Here is a 5,688-nt window from a genome sequence, read left to right as displayed (position 1 = left end):
GAGTAGTTTACATAGCAGATGTTTTGATTTTAATGTTTTGTTTTCATCTTTGAATAAAGATAATAAAAATAGTTCCGGTGTTAAGTGTATTTTTTCTTTCGTAATGTTGTTAAGGGTGTGTTCCTTTTAAAATCAATAGTATAGTAATTTCGTTGTATTTTCATGCACTGGGGCAGCAGTCCTGTACTCCCCAGCTGAAGTCCACTGAGCTCTGCATCCACACATAACTATATTCAGAGGGCTCTGAGTATGTGTGCATAATTTTATTGATGCTAATGGAACTGTCCCAATTGATACTTGGCAAGGATCTGCTCCTAATGTTTGTGTTAGTACTGCTTATTGGCAGACGTGTTTTTGAAAATGAAACTATAGTTTGGAGCCATTTATTTATATAGAATGCACGGAAAAGCAACAGACCTGAAGATAAGTAGTCTCTTGATAATGTATTGTCTTTTATGTGTGCATTGAAGACCATCTATATATGAAATGATTCTGGGGACACATGAACACATTTTTCTCTGGGTTACACAGTAAAATGTTGCTTAGCTGGTTGAACTTTATTTTAAACAATTGTTTTCTCCACTCCACCCTGTCTCACTCTCCACCTCCTCCCTTGTCACCTCCTACCCAGCCACAGGCCGTGATGATAATGAAAGTTAAAGAGGAAAGCACAAAAGCAGGACTACAGATGAATGTCAAGAAGACTAAAATAATGACAACAGAAGATTTATGTAACTTTAAAGTTGACAATGAGGACATTGAACTTGTCAAGGATTATCAGTACCTCCGCACAGTCATGGAGACAATAGTCAAGAAATCAAAAGGCGGCTAGGAGTGGGGAGGGTAGCTATGAGAGAACTAGAAAAGGTCCTCAAATGCAAAGATGTATCACGGAACACTAAAGTCAGGATCATTCAGACCATGGTATTCCCAATCTCTATGTATGGATGTGAAAGTTGGACAGTGGAAAAAAGTGGATAAGAGAAAAATCAACTCATCTGAAATGTGGTGTTGGAGGAGAGCTTTGTGCATACCATGGACTGTGAAAAAGACAAATGATTGGGTGTTAGAACAAATTACACCAGAACTGTGCCTAGAAGCTAAAATGATGAAACTGAGGTTATCATACTTTGGACACATCATGAGAAGACCTGATTCCCTAGAAAAGACAATAATGCTGGAAAAAACAGCAAGGAGTAGAAAAAGAGGAAGGCCAAGCAAGCGATGGATTGAGTCCATAAAGGAAGCCACAGACCTGAACTTATAAGATCTGAACAGGGTGATTTATGACAGATGCTATTGGAGGTCACTGATCCATACCAAAGTTACCAAATAAATAAATGTACCAAAGTTGCAGAGATAGAACAAATGAAATACAAAAGTAGGCATATTTAGCACATTAGAATAATAGGGGTTGGCTTCATCAGGATAATGTAGTCTCAATATGTCTTTTAACTGAAAGTAATTAACACCCAACTTAAGCAAGATATTGATGGATATTTTTTTCTCATACCTGATCTTTCATAGGAAGCGATCTTATACAGAGTCTGATCAATGAGCCATCTATCTTAGCTTGCTCTACACTGGCAGTGGTTCTCCAGGGTTTCAGAAAGGGAATATTTCCCAGCCCTGTCTGGACATGCTAGGAACGCAATACAATACAAGCAGATGGGGTGGTGGGACAAGCAGGGGAGGCAACAGGAAGAGCGGGGGAGGCAACAGGACTACCAGGGGCAGCGGGACAAGTGGGGGAGGCAACTGGACAAGTGGGGGAGGCAACTGGACAAGTGGGGGGCAACAGGATGAGCAGAGGGGGCAGTGGGACGAGCAGGGGGCGGTGGGACGAGCGGAGGGGTGGTGGGATGAGCGGAGGGGGCAATGGGATGAGCGGAGGGGGCAGTGGGATGAGGGGAGGGGGCAGTGGGATGAGCGGAAGGAGTGGTGGGATGAGTGGGGCAGTGGGACGAGTGGAGAGGCAACGGGATGAGCGGAGGGGGCAACAGGATGAGCGGAGGGGGTGGGAGGACTAGCGGAGGGGGTGGGAGGACTAGCGGAGGGGGTGGGAGGACTAGCGGAGGGGCCAACGGGATGAGCAGGGGAGGTAATGGGACAAGCAGAGGGGGCGGCAGGGTGGTGGGAGAAGTGGGGGGCAACAGGATGAGCAGAAGGGTTGGTAGGATGAGTGGGGGATGGCAGGGCGAGGGAGCTGGAAAGGGTAACACACACACATTGTCACTCACCTCCATTCTGCTACTGCTGCCTTCCATTCCTTTATCCTTGCCCTCCGGCCTGGTCTGGCTCTTGACTTCTTCCCTCACGCCTCCTAACACAGAGCACGAGGGAAGGAAGAGTGACGCGGCACAGAAGCCACGTTTGAGGCACATGTCTTCCGTCTACCAATCAGGAGCAGAAGACTTCCCCTGCTCCCTCCCCAGTAACGTCCAAACGTAACGTCGGAAACGTTACCGTTGCTGCTTAAAAGTAGGGAAAATACTAGTCGTTCTGTTACTAGAAAAGTGCAATGAAGTTACCCACTCGTTACTTTAAAAAGTAATGAATTAGAAGTAACTTGTTATTTCTAACAAGTTACTTCCAAGCTCTGGGCATATCAGTAACTCATCCTGCCAAATACTCAGAATCTGAGCACTATGTATCATAATGGACAATCACAGTACCTCATCATATGTATGCTGTTGTGGAGTTTGCTAGCTGATGAATAGGTCTATGTGATGTTCCTATATTAATGTATATATGGTAAGTGTTGTTGTTTAGAAGATACATGGTAAGTGGAGTGAAAGAGGAGGGGAAGTGAATGGGCAGTAGAATGCTAGATGATTGGCTGAGTGTTTAAAATGGCTGAACGTATAAAAGGAAGAGTGAGAGTGGAATCTGAGGGGAGAAGAGAAAGAGTGGGTTGTTTGGTGGGTTTGAGAGAGTGGTTTGTCAAGAGAGCTTGGAGAAGGAAGGGGGTGGAGTTCGGATTAGTATTGAGTAAAACCATATGCTTATGTGCCTTAAGAAGAAATCTTGTTAATCTTGTTAGCTTTGTTATCTTTAATAAATACTTAATTTGGTTTACCAAAGGCCTGATCCTTGGCTGGGGTTTCACAGACCAGAAGGGAGGGTAAGGTAATGACCAAGGCTGAAGGGAAACTGTAACAAATGGTGGCAGCGGTGAAGAGAATAACAATACCAGTATTCAGAGTCTCTGGGAATACTAGTATTAGGACGTGACTGGTGGTTGCCTAGCAGGGGGATCTGTTGAGATCTGTGCTAGAGCGGGGAGAGAAAATAAAATAAAGGACAGTCCGGACTGGTGGAGTCCCTGGTGGTGCCTAGTGACAGGCAGTAGCCACGTGCAGGTAGGAACCTGACAGGGAGAGCCAGGGAAGGGCGTCACACATGGTGGCAGTAGCGGTGGGATACGAACAACAGAGAATCCAGATACGAACAAAGGAGACTACGTCACAGGTGTTGGCTGTAGCAGTGGTACGAATACTAGAGAATCCTTAACAGTGGTGTGGCAGACAGAAATAACAAAACAAGATTACTTGTGAGAGTGACTGGCAAAGAGTGTGTGGCAAAGAGTGAGTGAACTCAAACACCATGGCTGAATACATAAAAATGAAAAGAGAGGAGCTGGTGGAGAAGTGCATAACATTCAATTTACCTCACGAGGGTAAAGGGGTAGATGAATTGAGGGTAGCACTTATAGGATTTGCAACTGCCCAGCAAAAACAACCTGTCAGGGAAGAGACCGCAGAAGGATATTTAAGCAATCCCGCTTATATAGAGTACTTGAGAGAGAAGTTAAGATGGGAGGCTGAGGAAAAAGACAAGCAGAGGGAGTTGGAAGCTGAGAGATTGAGGATGGAAGCTGATGGGAAAGACAAGCAGAGGGAGTTGGAAGCTGAGAGATTGAGGATGGAAGCTGATGGGAAAGACAAGCAGAGGGAGTTGGAAGCTGAGAGATTGAGGATGGAAGCTGATGGGAAAGATAAACAGCGAGAGTTGGAAACTGAAAGATTGCGGATGGAAACTGAGAGAATGAGAGTGGATGCGGAATTACAGGCAGAAAAGTTAAAATTTGAAAGAGAGAAGTTTCATTCTGATGAGACAAGGAAAGACAGAGATGGAGCAAAAATAAAAATTACTCCAAAGGACTTTGCTGTCTATGAGCCTGGTCAAGATCCTCAAATTTATCTCACAACCTTTGAAAAGGCAGCTCAGTTGTGGGGGCTACCTGAAGATAAATACATGCAGTATTTATCAAACCTGATTAAAGGGGAATTGGCTGAGGTATACCAATATTTCCCCTCAGACAGGCCCGTCACCTATGCTGAGTTTAAAGAGGCAGTCTACAAAAGGTTCAGACTGGGACCTGACTACTTTAGAAAGCTTTTCAGAAACTGACAGATACAGACAGGGAGGTCTTTCGTGGAGCTGGGGGCAAAACTGATGGACATATTTGGGAAATGGCTGACAAGTGCAAAAGCTCAGTCTGTGGAGGAGGTGAAAAACCTCATGATATTGGATCAATTATACCATCAGTTACCACCAGAAATAAGGCTCCTGGTCAAAGACCGTTCCCCTACATTGGTGCAGGAGGCCGCAGAGATGGCGGATCACTTTGCCTCCAACAGAACTGGCTGGGTGGGGAAAACATCAAGAGATTTTAAACCCAGACCATATAACGCTGGCAGAAGGGATGTGGTACCACAGCGAGTGAGTCCTCCAGTAAAATCTGAAGGGCACAGGACACCCCAGAGTGGATCTGTGTACCCTAAAAGTGAGGAGAAATTATGCTACAAATGTGGTAGACCGGGGCACCTACGTTTTCAATGTGAGGTTGCCAACCCCATTAGTAATCCTGCTCAGACAAGGGCAGTGAAAACAGAGCCCAAGGCTTTAGAAACAGCGAAAAAGGTTCAGTTCTGCCAGATAAACTGGACAGAAGTAACAGACCTTGATTCAAGTCTGAGAGAGGAAGTGAGTGTACAAGGGGCAAATTATTGGGCATTGCTTGATACTGGTGCCGCTCAGACATTACTGAGGCCAGATTTAATAAAATCTGAGGTAATATTACCTCAGGAAACTGTGACTATCCAAGGAGTGAGGGGTCAACCAGAAAGTTTGCCTGTGGCCCTGGTGGAAATGACTTGGAGAGGCCGAGAGGGCCGATATAAAGTAGGCATTAATGCCCAGCAACAAGAACCAGTAATACTGGGAAGAGATGTAATGGGAGCCCAAGGAAAGATCTATGTAGTGACCAGACAGCAAATTGGCAGAGAAAAAGAAGCCATATTAAGGGGGGCTGAAACAAACAGGGTGGAATCTGTTAACCAGCCTCAGGTCACCATAGCAACCACTAGCAGGCCTGCTGAAGGAGACAAACTGTATCAAGTGGTCTCTGATAAGAAAGAAGCAGAGCAATTCAGGGAAGAGCTGCATAAAGATATAAGTTTGAAGCAGATAAAGGAACAAGCTCTGACCCAACAGATTCCTTTCACTGACAAACTGAGGAATCAAGTTGTGTGTGAGAATGGGATTTTATATAGACTGTGGATGCCCGCTGAGAGAAAGGATGAATGTGAACCAGTGAAGCAATTGATAGTACCTAGCAAATACAGAACCAGATTGCTAGAGGTAGCCCACGATGTCCCATGTGCAGGACATCTGGGAATAAAA

This window comes from Rhineura floridana, chromosome 7 (assembly GCF_030035675.1).
Source record: "Rhineura floridana isolate rRhiFlo1 chromosome 7, rRhiFlo1.hap2, whole genome shotgun sequence".
In the NCBI taxonomy this organism is placed as follows: domain Eukaryota; kingdom Metazoa; phylum Chordata; class Lepidosauria; order Squamata; family Rhineuridae; genus Rhineura; species Rhineura floridana.
Note: the sequence above shows the minus strand (reverse complement) of the source record.